At 43.3% G+C, this 19,171-nt stretch overlaps 1 protein-coding gene across 2 annotated transcripts in view; it reads left to right on the top strand.

Moving 5' to 3' along the window:
* Positions 1-19,171, top strand: part of CHN2 (chimerin 2) — a 293,355-nt gene that overhangs the window by 88,347 nt on the left and 185,837 nt on the right. The gene's annotated exons all lie outside the window — the stretch shown is intronic.

The raw sequence follows: 19,171 nt of genomic DNA, 5'->3' as shown, positions 1-19,171 counted from the left end.
CTTCCTTCCTTCCTCTCGCTCCCCTCCTCCAGCTTTATTGAGATATAATTGACAAATAACATTGTGTGACTTTTAGGCATACCGTGCGATAGTTGGATATGCATATATGTCGTGAAATGATGACCACAGAAAGACGAGTTGACACATCTCTCACCTCACATAGTTACCTTTTTTGGTGTGTGGTGAGAACATTTAAGATCTACTCTCTTAGCAAATTTCACATATGCAATACAATATTATAACTATAGTTACCATACTGTACGTGTTTCTATGAGTTTGACGTTTTTAGATTCCACATAGAAATGAGATCATGCAGTATCTTTTTCTCTGTCTTATTTCACTTAGCATAACTCCTTAAGCTTTCATTCATGTTGTCAAGAGTGGCAGGATTTCCTTTTTATGACTGAATAATATTGTATCATATATATGTCACAATTTTTAAATTCATTCATCCCTTGTGGGACACTTCAGCTGTTTCTATGTCTTGACTATTGTAATAATGCTGCAATGAACCTGGGAGTACAGACATCTCTTCAAGATAGTGATTTCATTTCCTTCACACATATGCCCACAAGTGGGATTGCTGGATCCTATGGTGGTTTAATTTTTAATTTTTTGAGGAACCTCCATACTGTTTTCCATAGTGGCTGCACCAGTTTACATTCCCACCAACAGTGCACAATGGGACCTTTTTCTCCACATCCTCCCCAACACTTGTTCTTTTGTCTTTCTGATAATAGCCACTCTGACAGGTGTGAGGTGATATTTCACTATGGTTTTCATTTGTGTTTTCCTGGTGATCAGTGATGTGGAGCACCTTTTCATTTACCTGTTAGCCATTTGCATGTCTTCTTTGGAAAATGCCTTCTCAGGTCCTTTGCTCATATTTAAATCAGATGATTTGCCTTTTTGCTATTGAGTTGTATGAGTTCCTTATTTAAAAAAACAAACAAACAAAAAACCTTTCTTGACATCATTTCCTCCTCCAGTGACCACTCCATTTCTCGACTCCATTTTCAGTAACTGCCTTGCTGTCCACTCTTTCCGTCCCACTCTCCCTGAGTTCCCTGCGGTCAGGCGAGTTGGGGTCACCAGCAGCCTCCACAGCATTAACCTCCAGAGTCCACGCTCTGTCCTCACCTTACCTGACCTCTCGGCCGCATTTGCTAATATCAGTCACTGGCTTCCTCCATCGTGACACGTGTTTCTTCTGGCTCCCACAATCCACACTCCACTAATTGTCTTCCTGCTCCAGACTGCTGATGGAGCTTACTTCCCTGTCCTTACATCCCACGACTCTTGCCTTCCCTCGCCCAGCTCCAGGCACACTGGCCTCCTTATGATTCCTCAGTCATGTCAAGTGCGTTTCAGGGCCTTTGCACTTGCTGTTCCTTCTGCCACAGATGCTCTGATCCATGATACCTGCATGGGTCTCCACCTTTCTTTTCCATCAAGTATTGACTCAGATGTCCCCAGTGTTCCCGGTGTCCTTTGCCTGCCCCTTTTCTCCGCAGCACATTTCATCATCTCGCTGACTATTTTATGTACTTGTTTCGTTTATTGTCAGTCTTCACCCACTAGACCGTAAGGTCCGTGGGGCGCTTACGGAAAAACCTAAATGACCTTTTTGGCCAACGCAGTATTTGTTGAATGAATGAAGGAATGAATGAATGATGAATGTTCTTGGCATGTTAGTCATGTACTTGGAGAAATACGTCTGTAGAACCTCCTGAGTTTCATATCTTATAGGGATTTCGGATTCCTAGTTTTCTTAGAGTTACGTGGCTTGGGAAAAACAAGGATATTTGGGGAGGTGGAATGCCTTTCTTATTTTGCCAGCCTTTCTGTGTACACAGAAATGCTTCCCCAGAACTCTACATTCCAAGCATAGTTTTTAGAGTCTGTCTTGCAAGCACGAGAAGGTGGCATTTGGGGGCCAAACCTAATGACAGGGGCAGAGGCAGAGAGAAGCGGCTGAGAGCGCGCCTTAATGAGGCTCCTTTTGCTTCAGGGGCATCGTAAGTGCAGGTGGAAAGACTCTGCTGACAGTGTAGCTGATGCCTCACGCTCGCCTCTGGTGCCTCCTCCCCGGTAGAGCCGCCGCATTTATTCCTCTTCTCTACGCACATCAGCACATAGCACGTGCCTTGTATGAGCCCCCTCTGCCTTTTCTCAAGTATTTTTTCTTTCTTCCAAAACCCCTTCTCCTCTCTTTCTGCTTGCTGAAGTTCCATTCCTGTCAAGGCCCAGCACACGCGCAGGCTTGTCTGTGAAGCTTTTCCAGATCCGTGCCTGTTAGCATGGGCTCCCCCTGTGGACTGTGCTGCCTAGAATAGCAAGCTGCAGTGTGAACACACACAGACACACACATAGACATACATGCATACACATAGGTACACCGCCCCCCCCCCCGCCCCCCACCCAAATACAGGCACATTGAGGACAGGGATGGTATCTTACTTTTTTGGAGTTTTCAACACACAGAAAATGCTCTGGACAGTGAAGCCATTCAGTATAATTAGAAATGTAATAAAATGGATAGAAATCTTTTTTCAGTAGATAAAAGGCCATTCTTTACAAACTCCCCTCCTACTGGTTATTTTCCTTTTCCTCCCATCGTGTGTCTATTTACACATTCTGGAGAGAAGCCCCACCTGTACCACACTAAGGCCTCCTACTCAGGCCAGGGCGTAACTGCGCTGCTGTGTGCTTGCCCAGGGGCCCTGGGCTGTGTCTGCATACAGAGGCTATTCTTGTTTGGTAAAGGAACAAACAGGTTAAGCAACTTACATAAGAATGTCCTGCAAGGCAGAGCTGGATACCAACCTCTGCTTCTCTGAAATGCAAGTCTGGGGGTCTAAGCATGATCTTGCACTGACACCAGGCCAGGTCTTCATCAGAAATGACACAAGTGCACATCTCAGGAGTCAGGAAAGAAAGGTAAAACCATTCATGGTTATTGAGGGCTACTGAGGCTTTTCTTACCCATGTTTTCACTTGGTGGCACAGGAGAGTCCCAGTGGTTCTTGGCCGTTGAGCCTCCTGACCCACCTCTTTTCATGATACTAGTTAGTAAGACCAGGAGAAACGAGCGCCTGAGAAGCAGATTCCTGACCTGGCCTCAGTGGCACTACTGCCTTTGCCAGCAGAAAGGATTAGGCAAATTAGCAAAGGGCCGCTAGCCAGCAGGGTCCTGTGGGAGCCTCACTGATGTCTGAGACATTGGGCACTGGGTCCCAGAGGAGGGAAAGTCAGCATGATCTTGGCTGGGCTGTCCGTGGGCACCACGTGCTGGAAATCATCCATATTGAAGAAACACGTGCTAGCATTGGGAAGCCCGCAGCTAGGATCACTCCAAAAAAAGCTAAAGGTCTGTTCCTGTTTCATCACCTTAAAAAAAATCTAGTTATATCAAATGGATTTTATTAAGCATAAGCTAAAATGCTCTATTTGTAAGGATTCTGATGATGTTGGGTAAATAACTTGTACTTTCCGAGTGTTGTGGCATAAAACAGCCAGCTGCTGGCACTCCAGCTGGGATGAAAGGTGTTTCCAAGGGAGCATTTGCCTAACAGACTCTGCTGGCTCTGGCCTGCAGGTATTTGCACAATATAGGGCTGGGTTCCTCTCCATTGTATACTTATTTGAAAGGTTTCTTTCCTATGACTTATGTGCACTCCATTAGAAAAGTGAGGGACAAAAGAGATAGAGTGTTCCAAATCTACTTAGCAGTCTGAAGAGGCATAATGGAAGCCAGATATTTAATGAACATTTTATGAGTTGCATTGGGGTGGGGGTGGGGGCGGTGAGTGCAGAGTGACTTATAACAGGTAAACACCTCTTGGAATACTTTGCCAGTAGCCTGATTTTGTGCCCCCAAGTTACCTGTGTGACAGGCTCCTTGATTGGAGGTGAGATTTGCGCTTGGGAGCAAGGCAAATCCAGGAAATGCCCAGTAATGGCTCCGCTGGATGATGAAGGGGAAACTGTCTAAAGAATGTTACTCATAGTGATCCATGGTGATTTCTGTTGTCACGAGAGAACATACTCACTCTTTCATTTCATCTGAAGTCTTGTTTATCCTGGGTGCTTGTGGTGATCCACACTATTCAGGACATTCCTGGGCTCACAGGTAGTGCTGTCTGGAGACCATATCAAAGGGCTGACAGGCTGGCTGAGCTTCATTTTTCTGAATGCGTTATGTTTTTCTAGCACTTTGAGAAATTCCTGTTCACCCAATACAGGTTTTGCCTCTTGCTAGCTCTGTGCTTCATTTTGCTCATATGTCAAATAAGGATGGAGATGTCACCTCTTTCAGAAGTCTTGAGATAAAAGATAATAGAGCTGGAAAACCACAGCATGTCCTATTAATGTCCTATTTTATTATTATAAAAATAGGACTCAATATTTAACTCAAAACACTGGCTTCTTCTAAGAGTAATGCAATTATGAAGCAGGGTTACTGATACTGCTTGGCATCCCATGCTAATTCCTGTATTTTCATTGAGCTTTGTTAGGTAGGAGACATAGAGGACTGAGCTATAAACACAAATAACTGATACATGGGGCAGAAAGTGACAAACATTTTAAGAGATAAATTAATAACTCTCCATGAGAGCACAGATGAAAGCCTGAGTGTCCAAGAAGGAGAAATAGGAAAGACAGAAAAAATAGCATGGAATGACAACTTCGAGGCAGGAACCCAGATGGGGTCCAGTGGAGTAGATTTCATTACAACTCAAGGCACATGAGAGACAAGAGTACAAGTTAGATTAGGGAAAAAGATGGAGGTCAGATTATGGAAGGTCTTACATGCTAGGCTGAGGAGTGTGGACTTTGGAGCAGAGGCAATGGTGAGCAGTGATGAGAGAGACTAGAGGCAATACACCAACAGAAGTTGATGATGTCTCAAACTACAGCATTTCGGAGAGAATAGAGAGGGGGGGTGAGGCAAGAAATACCCTAACTGGAGAAGAGAGAGGAATTGACCATGAATGAAACATGAGAAACAAAGGTGAGCCGGTAAGAGGAGGTAGGAGGAGAGGGCAGGCGGTTCATTAGGGCATGAGGTGTCTCCCTGGGCCTTCGACACTGGCTTCTGAATGGACAAGCTTGAGAAAATATTGCCCTTTTACATTCATCCTCAATTTTGTGTGATGCTATTTTCTACTTTTAAGTTGCTCAAAATAGCCAAAGATACAGCATAGTACTTTGAGCCAACAAAACGAGTCAAATAAGATAAGAGTTTAAAAAAAAAAGAAAGTGGTGATTCGTTTTTCAGACTTAAAGAGTTTCTCCTTTTCAAAATGCCAAAACAAGAAACTCCGAACTGGATAAATTAGCAGGTGATTATTTGAGTAACAAAAGGAATCTTTTCCAAAAGCTTTCCTTCAAGGATTCTTTAAATAGTAAGCAGCTTGTCCTCACTCATTTAAATGTGATTTATTTGTATGCATTTGATAAAACACAGGAACAAGCTTATCACATAAAGCATGATATCCCTTAGAGCTACATTTTACCATGTGCAATATTTTTAAAAACTGCTTGTTGATGTATGTATGAAGTAGCCATCACATAAATACTCTAAGAAATTTAATGAGTATATTTTCATTTTCTCTCAGTCAATTTTGGAAAATTATAGCTGTAATTTTTTTATTAAACGTATAAATGACGAGTAAATTTGCTAATTATTTTGATTGCTGTCATTTGTAGTCTCCTAATAAATACAGAGTCTAGAAAGTTCTTTGTGATTTTTCTTAAAAGGTTTGTAATAATAAAAGCTTTTATAATGTCAGCTCTGAAAAACCCTAACAATGGCTTCCTTTTTAAATCCTTAAAAGAGGTAAATTTAATTATTTTAGGCTTTTCTAGAAGTTCCTAATTTTCTTCTATAGAATTTTTTTTTAATTACTCTCTGCTACCCAAAAGGCTTGAAAGGAAGGATTTGAACAGGTGTTTATTTGTACTCGGATATTCATAGCAGCATTATTCACGATATCCAAGAGGTAGAAGCAACCCAACATCAGCGAATGAATGGATAAACAAAAGGGAACATCATGCACCTTTAAAAAGGATGAAATCATGACACCTGCTACAACATGGATGAGCCTTGAAGACATTATGCTAAATGGAATAAAAATACAAAAAGACAAATACTGCGTGATTCCACTCATATAAGTACCTAGAGGAGTCCAATTCATAGAGACTGAAAGTAGAAGGGTGGCTGCCAGGGGCTGGAGGGAGGGGAAAGGGGGAGTTAGTGTTTAATGGACACAGAGAGTTTCAGTTTGGGAAGATGAAAGCTTCTGGAGATGGATGGGTGCATGGCAATATGAATGTACTTAGTATCACTGATCTATACACTTAAAAATGGTTAAGATGGTGAATTTGTTATGTATATTTTACCCCGCTAAAAAACCATACAAACTCTCTGCTAAACTGTCGTTCTGTAGACACTCTCGTAGAAAAGGACGGGGGCAGTGGCCAACCTGGAAGCGGCTGGAGGTCCTGACCCTTGCGGTTCTTCCAGCCTGTGACTGGCAGCCCTTCTTCGGGGTCCTCTGGCTTTGGCCCTATTCCCCAAGAGGAAGTGCAGCCCGTAGACGTCCAGTGCCACAGGTGGTTGTGACAGTGTTTCACCTCACAGCCCTCCACGTAGCCTGCTCCAGGGGCTTGCCGGATGGTTTCAACAAAAACACTGGAAATGCATTTTTAAGTTTGGAGTTTTATCAATTTGTGACCTAGACAGAAAACTCATCTCTGGGGCCTTATTTGAAGAGGAAGGGGGAGAAAAATCTACAGCCAGGATGATAATAATCACTTCTTTCTATACAGTGCATTTAACCTCAAAGAGTGTTTTCATTCTAATGTAATTCTCTGAGATTAAGCAGGGCAAGTAGTATCATTCATATACTATAGAGATGTGATGGGATGGGATGAGATGAGACGAGATGAGATGAGATGAGATGAGATGAGATGAGATGAGGACAGCAGATTTAAGTGACTTGCCCAAGGTCACCTCGCTAAACCAGGGCCTGAAGAAGGGTCAGTCTCAGTGTTCTGAGTCCAGATCTTCAGGCCTTTTCAATGCGCCTCAATCTCCTTTTGGAGATAAGATGAGAGGAGTCCTGGGCAGGCTCTGGGTCACCCAGAGTGCAAGATAGCACAGAAAGGCCCGGAGCATCTGAGAGCCTCTCTCAGGAGCAAGTGTTCTGCTTGGTGCTGTGTTTAGATCCCAGTTGAACCCATAAATGGATCTCCTTTGGAGAGCAGGGCTCCCCATCAACCTCAGAACGGTCAAGGCCTCCAGTCAGATGAAAATTCTGGGTTTCCAGGGAGCCCTTGGCTTCCTCCTGTCTGGACCAGACACCCTGGGCTCTGGCTACCTGACACGTCACTGGGCTACTGCTAAGTGCCGTCTGCCGAGAGGCAGTGTGCTTAGGGGTGGTATTAGTTCCCTAGGGCTGCCCTAACAGACGACGCAGGGCGGCTTACAGCAACAAAACGTATGCTCTCACAGTTCCGGAGACTAGAGGTCAGAAGGTGTCGGCAGGGCTCCGCTCCCTTTAAAGGCCCCGGGGAAGAATCCCTCCTTGCCTCTCTCTTAGTTTCTAGCAATCCCAGCGATCTATGGCCTTCCTTGGCTTGTAGCTGCATCACCCCCATCTCTGCCTCCCTATTCCTATGGCCTCCCCACACGGAGTCTTTCTTTGTCTCTTCTTCTAAGGACACCCGTCCTTGGATTTAAGGCCCATTCTAAACCAGTATGACCCCATCTTAACTAATTACATCTGCAGAGACCCTGTTTCCACACAAGATCACATTCTGATGGTCCAGGTGGACATGAATTTGAAGGAAGACACTGTTCAACCTACCACAGTAGTCGGATACAAATTCTGGAGCCAGCGGGTCCAGTGGCCTGTCCCTCCCATCTTCAGCCTGTCTTGCTTCTGGGGGCCTCACTCTGTATCTCACACCAAGGGCAGCAGGCTGACTTCTCCTTGCCGTCATGTGTGGATGCCAGCCTCTGTTTCCTGGTTCCCAGGCAGCCTTTCCTTGCAGTCATTGCTGTGTGTGCCTATGAGACAGCTTAAGGTCTGCCTCTCTCTGAGGTACTGTCATGACACACTTGATTCACAGAGGTCATTCTTTCCCTGGGGGAACTTGGCAGTCTGTGTAAGGCTTGCCTCCACTTATGTGCTCCCTTTGGGGCACCCAGGAATTGTTCACTCATTCCTATGATGTGTTGGGGCATTCGGGCCCATCTGGGGCCACCTTGGTCACTCCACGTGGCATCTCCCCCTCCTCCCTCAGTCTACCAGGACAGGTGGGGCAGTGCCCCCTGCCCTCACATGCTCCAGTTGTACCTGAGGGTTCCTTTGTCTACTCCTCTCAGGGCCCTGCCTGAAGGTGGGTGGGGATTGGGGCTGCTTCTCGGGACACCCCCAGCCTCTAATACCTTTCTACCACCCTCTGCTGGTCTGCTAGCTTCCCCTGTCTATGGGACTTTACCAGAGCCTTTGCTTACTTAATACCTGTCCTTCCAAATCTTTAGCCCATGCCAGAACTCAAGATTTTGAAACAGAAAAGAATCGATTTCTTTGTTTTCTGCCATTGTGCTGTGTCATCCTTTCCCTCTAAAGTAATGAAAGCAGTGGTCGTGGCTGATGGAATGAGCAAGGGTCACTGGGTACCAGGGCAGAATACAAAACAAACACAGACAGGGCCACTCACCGGGGTGAGTGCTTACAAATATTCTCCTAACTCTAATGTTTCAACTCCACAGTTTAATAGAAGTTCAGGGAGAGTAGAGGACATAAATTAGTGAACCAAACCAAATTTGCAGATGACTAAAACCTGATCCTTTGGTGTCCCCTAGAGATTTATAGGATGTGAAGCGAAGCTGAGAGTTAAGAAACCAAAAATGACTGAGGGAGCAAATGAAAAAACATATTCAGAGAGGCTTAGCCAAGCTGTAAGTGTAGAGAGAGATGATACCTCATAACCAAATAGCATTAAAAATTGTAAAATGTGATCAAGTGAACAATAACTCTCTTGCTTAATCTGCTTTGGAAATCTAGATTTTTCACATTTTAGGATAAAATGGAGTATTCTTATATAATATTATGTAAAAATGGAACTATTTTAATTTCAATGTTGGCTGAGTACCCAATAGAGTAAATGCACCTTTTCAGAATTTGGGAAGGACATGCACACAAACTGGTTTTGTGACTCTGACCCCTCACCCACTGAGGGTGTAACAAGTTGGAGAGTTAGAATTTTGGAGCAAACCATGTGCTATGCTCCAAATCTCATCCTCTCAAAAAAGGTATGAAGTGTGCTTGCTTCTTTCTTCAAGCACAGAAAGAGCAGCTTCCACCAGACCTCTTGGAGGGTTTACTAAGTGTCCTCTGCGTTTGGAGGACACAGTGAGCAGGGGCCTGATTCACCCCTAGAAAATCTAAAAGGCAGGTTGCTCTCAGATTGGGGGCCGTTGAGTATCTGGAATTTGTCAGGGCAGAGGAGCAACCGTTTCCTGTGAAGCAAATGTCAGCTGGGCCCCAGGGTCAGCTGTCCAGGAGAGCCACTTGGAGGTAAAGTGACACGCAAAGGAGGTGAGCGTCTAGATTTCCAATAGCTGAGGAAGGAGCCCTACAGCATTTGCCTGTGTTAAGGACACCTCAGTTGCGAGATCCCTAGTAATTGTGGGGGAACCCATGAAAACACTCCAGGAGAAGAGTATACCTTATTTTATTTTATTTTTGCATGTGTGATTTTTTTCTTTCTTTTTTTTTTTTAAATTGAAGTATAGTAGTATATACTTTTTAATTGAAGCACGTGTAATTGAAGTAGTATATACTTGAAGTATGTATAGACTTACAACATTCTGTTAGTTTCAGGTATGGCGTATACTTTCCGTAGTTGCAGTGAGGGCCCCTAAGCTGTCTTTCAGCAGTACTAACCCAGTAAGCCCTTTCCTTCTTCTCTTCCCTCCACCCTGACTTGGAGGAATCAGAAGAGGGATAAAAGGGCAAGGAGGGAAAAGAGATCTTCTATCTCCGCAACTATCTGGAAGCAGGCTGAGCCAGGAAAATGGGGAAAGTTGTAACTTTGAATCAAGTTTAAAATATGATCACACTGGACTGAACCTGTTCATGATTCCACTTTGTGTCTCGTGAGTTAAGTTGCTGACAAACGTTTTCTTATCCAAAAGTAAACTGAAAGACATGGGATTTGCCCTAAATTTCTTTCAGGACAGGAAAAAATAAATTTCAGGTTTGCACAATAGGAGACAAAAATAAAGTTGCTTATAGCCCATGAATTTTTCTTGCTCAAAACAGTAATGACATATATTAAGGTTTCAAAGATATATAAAATGTCCATAGCCAACAGATATTTTTGAACTCTTAGTATATCAGGCAATCCTGTTAGATGCTAGGGCTAGACATGACATAGGAAACATGCATTTATCTGCTATTCATAGTCTACATGCTGAAATTCATAAAATAATTATTCAGCACCCAGCATTTCGCTAGGCATAGTTCCTTCTCTGACAAAGATGAATTTTGTTTCTTAGTTTTGACACATACCCTGATTTATTACAAAGCTTGTGATTTGTAAGAAAAATTTGCATTCGTTAAAGCTTAGAGACGTGATAAAATGGAAAATTGAGTCAATAGCTGGATAATTTTTAGAGACGAAGTAATCAAAGCAATTGTAGAGTTAGCTGTTTGGTTTCCATTGCGCAGAATGCAAAGTCTGATAAAGTTTACTTGTGTAGAAAGCCACATGGACTGCCCAGAAAGTAGCTCTGCAAGCCCACATTTTATTCTTCTGAATAAGAAAGCACATCCACTCACTGTGGATCTCTCTTGCCTTTTCTCCCTCTCTTCTTCCTTCTCGCCCTCCTCCTTCTCTTCTAATTCCCCTCCTCTCTCTTTCTCTCCCCTTCTCTCACTCTTTTTTTCTCCCTCTTTCTCGATCCCCTTCCCCGCGCCCCACAGCTTTTTTAGTCACATACTTGTTTGGATCTTATTTACATGTTAGATTTCTGTGTTCCATGTCTAGAGTGCTCACATCTAGGAGGGAAAAATGCAGAACTGGCGTCAAGCAAATATCTCAGAATGTTCCCATATTGTGATTTGCTTTCAGTCCCATTGTGAGCTTTCAATCCCTTTAGGATTTTGTCTGGAAGCTAGTATGTGAACGTTCATTGATTGAGTAGCACACAGTGTGAGCCAAGAAATCTTTAGTACCTAAACTAGCTGCGTCTTAAGAAGCAGATCTGAAAGCATCACATTGTTTTGTCAGTTTCCTGGGAGGGTGTTTCAAGCTTAAAAACTATAGTCAATGTAAACATTTCCTGATAAGTTAATTATTAGTATCTCCTGAAAGTGGAAGTACTGGCATCATGTAAAAGAAAGGAGAATGTTCTGATTAAGTAGCTTGTTTAATAAACAATGAGGAGGATCCACAAAGCAAAAAGCACAGAAGGAGGGATAGTGATGGGAAGACAAAGTCCCTCTATAATGTATCGCTAACCCGAGTGCTGATTGCCAAGAAGGTGAGCATCAACTCAGGGGCATAGTAGGACAAGGAGATCCAGGGAGCTATAAGAAAGAAATAAAATGGTCTAGCAGATGCTGCATGAACTGCTGTATCCTTGACCTGTGACAAATTCACCCTCCAACAGCAACAGAAGTCCAGGGAATCTTGTGTTCAAGGTGATTTTTCAAGTGTTTTGTTTATTATTTAAATGTTGGGCAGACCACTTAATGCAGGATAATCAATAAGTAAGAATTTATGTGAACTCCCTCTCGTTCCAGTAGCTTTGTTAGCATCCTTGAGGGATGACATAGGAATTGTAAAAGGGCGAGCTCAGGGGGAATTGCTTTGGGTGATTTGCATTCTGTGCACTTCCCAGGTTTCTGTCCTCTAGCACAATAATGAGCATTTCCCTCCAGAGGTGTGAAGTGTGTATAACAATTAGTCCTCTTCATTTTAGATGTGATTCATTATATCCAAGCCTCTTTAGTATTAAGAATATAATTTTATTGTGATGACACTTTCCAGGAAGCAGCCCCAAATCCCCATTTGGGGGACAAAAGGAGTGCGATGTACCCAGATTCTTCCTATCAACTTGTTGTCTCCCCTTCAGCTAAATTCTTTGACCAGACCTAGGAAGTTGATATTTAAAAAGCCCAGTTTCCTATGATTCTAATAGCCCCCAACTCAGGATCACTTCAAATATTTTTTAGAGTTCTGCAACCTCTTTTATGCATTTTGAAAAGTCTAATTTAAAAATCTAAATGGAAATCATTATCCACACAATTATATAATAAATTCAATTTGCTTTGGAAATCACATCTTTTGAAACATCTGGTTTGGGGGAAAATAATAAAAGGGGCCTGTGAGTTACAAGGTTTGAAACTATGGTTTAGTTAACCCCAATTTACAACTAATGTCATTCCTAGTATGGTGGGCAGACTAACAGTCCCCCAAAGATGTCTTTGTCCTAATCCCTAGAACCTGTGACTGTGTTGTCACATGGCAAGGGAGAAGTAAGATTTCAGATGGAATTAAGGCTGCTGATCAGCTGACTTTGAGATGGGGAGATTATCCTGAATTATCTGGGTGGGTCCAATGTAATCACAAGAGTCATTTTAAGTGAAAGAGAGAAGCTGGAGGGGCAGAGTCAGAGAGGGATTTGAAGATGCTATGCTGTTTACTTTTGAAGATAGAGGAAGGGGCCATGAGCCAAGGAATGCAGATAGTTTCTAGAAGCTAGAAAAGGCAAGAAAACAGATTCTTCTCTAGAGCCTCCAGAAGAGGCCGAGCCCTGCTAAAACCTTGATTTTAGCCCAGTGAGACCTATTTTGAACTTCTGACCTCCAGAACTGTAAAGTAATAAATTTGTGTTGTTTTAAGCCGTTAAGTTGGTGATAATTTGTAAGCAGCAGTAAGAAACTAATGCACTTAGTGTAGTATTTTTCTGGATTTTGGTCATTTAAATAAACCAGTTAACAGGATCTTCTGGGTACCATGACATATGGACAGCTGTACAGGGGAGTTGTAAAAGCAGAGGGACTAGGATAAACCCAAACTGCTTACCTTTGTCTCAGTATCTGCATCATCTCCCCCCGTCACTCCAGCCTTACCTTCTGTTACTTGCCCACTCTCCTGACTCCCGTTCCTCCAGCCTCCTGTCAGTTCCTCACCCTTCCTGCCCTGGTACTTGGTTCATGCTGCTTCCTCTGCCTTGAATACACTTGTTCCAGATCTCCCAACAGCTGGTTTCTCCATATTCTTCAGGCCTTCGTGTAGCCTTTCCTCCTCTATTATTAGAACTGTCTATTGTGTACAACTCCAAACCTTAGTGGCTTAAGACTGACATTTATTTGTTCCTCACGTCACAGCCCAATGTGATTGATGTGTGTGGGAATCAGGGATAAGAATGGGGACTCCCCTGTGTTCCACATGGCCACCAAGCCTTTCCATCACGTGACCCCCTCCAACCCTGTAGCCTTCTTGGACTCCTCTGCAGGATCACCTGCTTTCACCTGGTGAGAAATCAAAGACCTGTGGAGGATTGTTCAGGCCAGGCCTGGAAGTGCGACGCATCACTTGTGCCCGCGTTCCACATGACCCCACCTAGATGTGAGGGGGTGGGCAGTCTTCCTATGCACCCAGATGGAAAACTCGCTACGTGGGTGACTAATTGCCCTGCTATGCCGCTTCTCAGAGATGCTTCCCATAACATCCCTAAGCAGGTCTGCCTTGTTAGTCTCATGATGATTCCTTATTTATTTTCTCCTTACTACTTTATCCTTAATAATTTATTTGGCTCTGTTAATTGTGTTCTCTCCACCAGCCCAGAGCTGCATGAGGATAGAGATCATTTGTTTTGTCACGACCACATGCACAAGACTTGGCAACAGTGTGTCCTGCAGAGTAGTTTACCGATCAATAACAGTTAATCAATGTGTGATGAATGGATGAGCCGATGACCCAAGAAATGAATGAGGAGAAAACAGAGCCCTTATCTAGAAGGTATTCACTATTGTAGCAAAGACAAAACTAATAGCTCATGGTCTTCTACAATAACCAGAAGCCACCAAAATCTTTGAATTAAAAATAATAGACCTCATACTAGAATTCAGGACATGTTTGGAATGGCACTGCTCTTTCCGTGAAGTTCAGTTCACCTGGTGAGCAGACTAGGGAGGAGCAGTGCTCTGTTTTTATTTTGGTTGATTATTCTGAGTAGGGTGCAGACCCTTCAGACACCCTCCTAATTCACCCTATCCCCCCCAACTCCACTTGAAAAAGCTAAAGCTCTCATTCTTCCCCTCCCCTCCTCGGTCAGTATTCTCACAGTGGCCCAGGGAATGGGAGCATGCCGTTTCAGATGACTGAGTTTTTTTTTTTTTTTTCCTTCTCTTTTCCCTTCCCATTGTCCCTTTTTGTCCTTTTCTGGCTTGGCGTGAACTAGGAGTACATGGCAGTCCAAGAGGCAAAATGCCCGACGCAAGGCTTCCCCTCTTGCAGTGTGAGTAGAGCTCTGGGGAGGGATGCTATGGCGTGCTTGGCTACTTTGCTGGGAGGGCTGGGATGTTACCTGTCTCCTGGAGGGGGACACAGAGGAGGTCTGCCCTACCTGGCCCATTTGTGCTGCTCTGTCTCTGGCATGGCTCCCAATTGGCTGGGCTTTGTGGAATGTAGGAGAGTGAGGGGCCAGAGTGCAGATTCCTGGAATCACTGGCTAGGCAGGATGCCTCCTACCGCAGATGGGTTTCTCCCATCACCCCATTCTGTCTCCCAAGGGGCAGACATATGGCATTTCCAGGGTAGAGGACCAAGGACTTGTGGTTGGGATAATTCCTGTAAAGAGTACAGTGTGTATTTACTTCTCTTTCCTTTCCTCACTTTGACGTTTTTGTGCAGATGAAGTACATTAAAATGAACACTAAAATCAAGGATGTGTGCAAAGACGTAGCAACAGGAATGTTCAGTAATAGGAAAAAAATGGACAACAACTTAAACGTTCACATAAGGAGTAGATAAAAATAAATTATGGTACATCCATATAATGAAATACTAGCAAGTCTTTAAAATTGATCGTGTAGAAGAGTATTAAACGACATGTAATCATGTTCACATTTAATTTTTAAAAATCAGGCTGTAAAATAGGGGACACCGTGTGATCCCATTTTTCCAATTAAAACTTTTTTTAAGGTATAATATATAAACAATGAATATAATGAACACACATTTCTTTTGTAAAGGGACATAAAAATTTAAACTGTTTTACAAATTAGACAGCTAAGTTCCCAAATAAACACTTGTTTCTAAAACATGACAGTTGACCAAAGACTTAAAGAACAAAACGGGTCATCGAGGTGCAATAAAAAAAACACAGTGACCTTGCTTTTTAGTTGTTCCCCACCCTCATCGTGGATCCTGTTTCCCACTTTCCCTCCCACTCACAGGTACTAAGCACTGGGACCTCCTGAGTATCTGGGGTGGCTCCATCTCTGGTCACCACGCCCTCCATCACATTCCCATTGCCATTGCCTGAGTTTAGCTCTCTCTCATCTTCTGATGGAACTTGCCTCCAGGCCTCGGCTCACACTGTTCTGCACGGTACTATCCTGTCCCCCGGACAACGTGGCAAAGGAGGACCCATCTCAGGAGACTCAGCTCAAAGGTCACACCTTCTCTGAATCTTTCCTGACCGTCTCTACTTCTGTTCCCAGAATCGACCCTTCTTTGTGCCTCACTCTTTGTTCTGAACTGTCTTATGGAAGCTTTAAATCTCTGCTGTGTGATTGACATGTAGAAAGCTATGCATGTTGAATGTATACAACTTGGTGAGTTTGGGGATGAATATACAACCATCGCCACCAAGGCCAGAGTCATATCCATCACCTCCCAAAGTTTCCTCTCCTCACTTTGCCATTATTATTATCATCAGTTTCTATTGCTCTTCTTGGCAGTTTGTGTTTACACTTCCCCATGGTAATTTGTGTGATCCTTTCAACATCCCCTTGAGGGTTTATAGCCCCACTTTACAAATGAGAAAACAAAGGCAGGGAGAGGTTAAGTAACTTGTCCAAGGCATCCCAGGTGGAAACTGACAAGAATCGGGTCACACTCAGGTAGTATGGCTCCAGCATCTCTGCACTTGACATATTTATGTGCTGCTGCTTCTCATATTTACGAGGCCTTTCACATGTCTCTCTTCCTCTACCATACTGTAGAGAAGGGATCATGTTTTAAATGTATCTTTATTTCTTTGATGCCAAGCTCAGGGCTGGCATATAGCAATCTCACCATAAATATTGACTATTTATGCAACAGGTATTTATTGAGCCTTTGCCATATACCAGGCATTGTTTTAAGCACCTGAAATACATAAGTAACAAAACACATCAAGATTTCTGCCCTCAGTGGGAAGCAGGGCAGTGACTTAGATTCTAGTGAAAATGTCAAGGGCAAGTTGGGTAAATGATTCAGGTGTTATTTACATGACATTTTTACTTCTTCTGTATCCATGCTTCACTAGATTATGTTTTAAATTTGGGGTATAATTTGAATCAATGACAGTGCTGGAAATTAATACAAATCCTTCCTTTGTCACATGAGAGCTCTGTAACTGATCAAGTGTTAGTGATCTGTCAGTGGTCACATCATGACTGCCTGATGCATCTTGATGCTTTGAAACGTGTTTTTTGAAACTTCAGTGAATATCTGAAAATATCGCCTTTCTCTCGTTTTTTTATGTTCTTCTTTCTTGCTCACATTTTTAATTTTTTTCGGTTTTTCTCCCCCTTCTCTTGTGAAGCCATCTCAGTGCCTCTTGCTGCTTCCTCCTGAGCCCTCTGCCTGCCCTTGTTACTTTCCTTCTCCCTCTGCCTTCCCAAATGTGTATTTTTAACAGTTGATCAAAACTCAGGAAGACAATATGATTTTCTCTTTCAACCTGTAGGGTAAAAATAGCAAGGCATTGATCTGATCAAAATTTGTGTCACCAACGACTATTGATTTCATTTGAGTGCAGAAAAAAGAAGAAAGGCTAGCTCTAGAGGTCAGAATAATCTCATGAGGTAGACTTTATTTCTGTTCTATTAATCACCAAGCAGAGGGAACTTCCTGGCAGTCCAGTGGTTAAGACTCCATGCTTCCAATGCAGGGGACGTGGGTTTGATTCCTGATTGGGGAACTAATATCCCACATGCCGTGCAGTGCATCCAAAAAAAAAAAAATAATAACAAAGCAGAGATTCAAAAGAATTAATTGTCTAAAGTCATCTATAAAGAACATGTAAAAGAATACATTCTTCTACACTGTGTTACTTACCACCTCATACAGAAGGGAGCTCTGAGAAAAATTTGCTTTTCCTGCTTTTAGGGGTTGCATTTTTCTGGGGGTCTCATGTATTAAAATGAAATTAAAGTATTAAGAAACTGACTATTCCCAAATAATGACATTATTTTAAAACAAATGGAGCCTTACAGGAATAGATATAAACTATTATACTTGCAAAACACTAGCTTAAAAATGTATCACCGGAATATGCTGTTTCTTCATTTTCCCTCCCTACACCCCAGTCTCCAGGATTGAAAATTACTCATTCCTTAGATTCTACATTAAATTCAGATGGCCATAGCGTGACCATAGAAAGCCCCTGCATTTATCAATAGTTTCCCTGTATCTTGAGCAATCACACAGCCTAGATTTCCAAAACATTATCTTTATCTTTTGCAGATATTTTGTCAGACTCTGTTCCAAAAATATGGTCAGTATTCCTGTATCTCTGTTTGTCCACCCTGTTCTTTAACCACTTGCAGTTGAACTTGAGCCTCGTTACGTCACCTCAGGTCACCAATGACCTGCTCACTCCCAAGGTCAAGCCTTTCCCTCAGCCCTAGTGCTTTTCAGCCTTCCTGAGATACATGCAGTTGCTGGGTTAATGCTTACCTTCAGGTTTTTCCCCTAGGAACGAATTGTCTCATTTTAAGAAGAGTTGGAGGAGAAATACCCAAGGCCCTAGCCTCTAATTTATTGGATTTGAACTCAACCTGAAAGGATTCCCAGGAAATAGAGGGACTGTGGACTAGTGAGAAAATCTTCACGACGCAGGTGGGGCAAATGATTTGCTGGATGAGCTCCCAGAGGTGTTAGTTCAGTCTCAGAATAATGCAGATGCGCCCCTGGCCCCCACCTGAGGCTCCCTATAGCACCCTACTGACTGCTAAGGTGGGAAGGCACCTCATTTAAGGTGACCACTGCACTCTGGAAAAGCAGCAAGGTTAGAGAAGTGCTCTCCTTGGGACCATGGTACTTGGCCAAGCCAGGAAGCAAAGGTTAAGCTTCCTAAACATTGTCATTCATTCCCATGATGCTCTACTTGGGAAAATTCTCCCACTCTCTTATTGATACCTTGATTCTTTTTTTTTCTTAATAACTTTTAATAGTTTATTTATTTATTTTTGGCTGCGTTGGGTCTTCATTGCTGTGCGCAGACTTTCTCTGGTTGACAGAGAGCAGGGGCTACTCTTCATTGCAGTGCACAGGCTTCTCACTCAGTGGCTTCTCTTGTTGCGGAGCACAGGATCTAGGCACATGGGCTTCAGTAGCTGTGGTGCGTAGGCTCAGTAGTTGCAGCTCACGGGCTCTAGAGCACAGGCTTAGTAGTTGTGGTGCACAGGCTTAGCTGCTCCACAGGATGTGGGATCTTCCTGGCCCAGGGATGGAACCTGTGTCCCCTGCGTTGGCAGGCGGATTCTTTACCACTGCGCCACCAGGGAAGTCCGGATACCTTGATTCTTGATCTTTCCCTCCTCTCTCCTCTGGCTCTTCATGTTCATACCCTTATTTCCTCCAGGGCAGAACAGGGGTCTTAAGGTACTTTACAGGACACAACTCACTGTGGGGGTTTATTTTTAGAAATTGTACACAATGAAGAGCTCCTCAAGGTCATAGAGTCCCAACATTCTGTCTGAGGGGTGCCATTCCCTATTTGATTATAGAGTCATTCTGCCCACTGTCTTCTTGGAATCCTTCTTTTTCGTCTCCTGTCCCTAGTGCTTGCCAATATATAAACTATTTTGACATCAGCCTGGGCCAATTCACTTCTGGGTATATATTGAAAAGAATTAAAAGCAGAGTC

Source organism: Hippopotamus amphibius, chromosome 4, assembly GCF_030028045.1.
Source record: "Hippopotamus amphibius kiboko isolate mHipAmp2 chromosome 4, mHipAmp2.hap2, whole genome shotgun sequence".
Taxonomy (NCBI): Eukaryota; Metazoa; Chordata; class Mammalia; order Artiodactyla; family Hippopotamidae; genus Hippopotamus; species Hippopotamus amphibius.
This window is presented reverse-complemented; position numbering and strand designations above follow the sequence as displayed.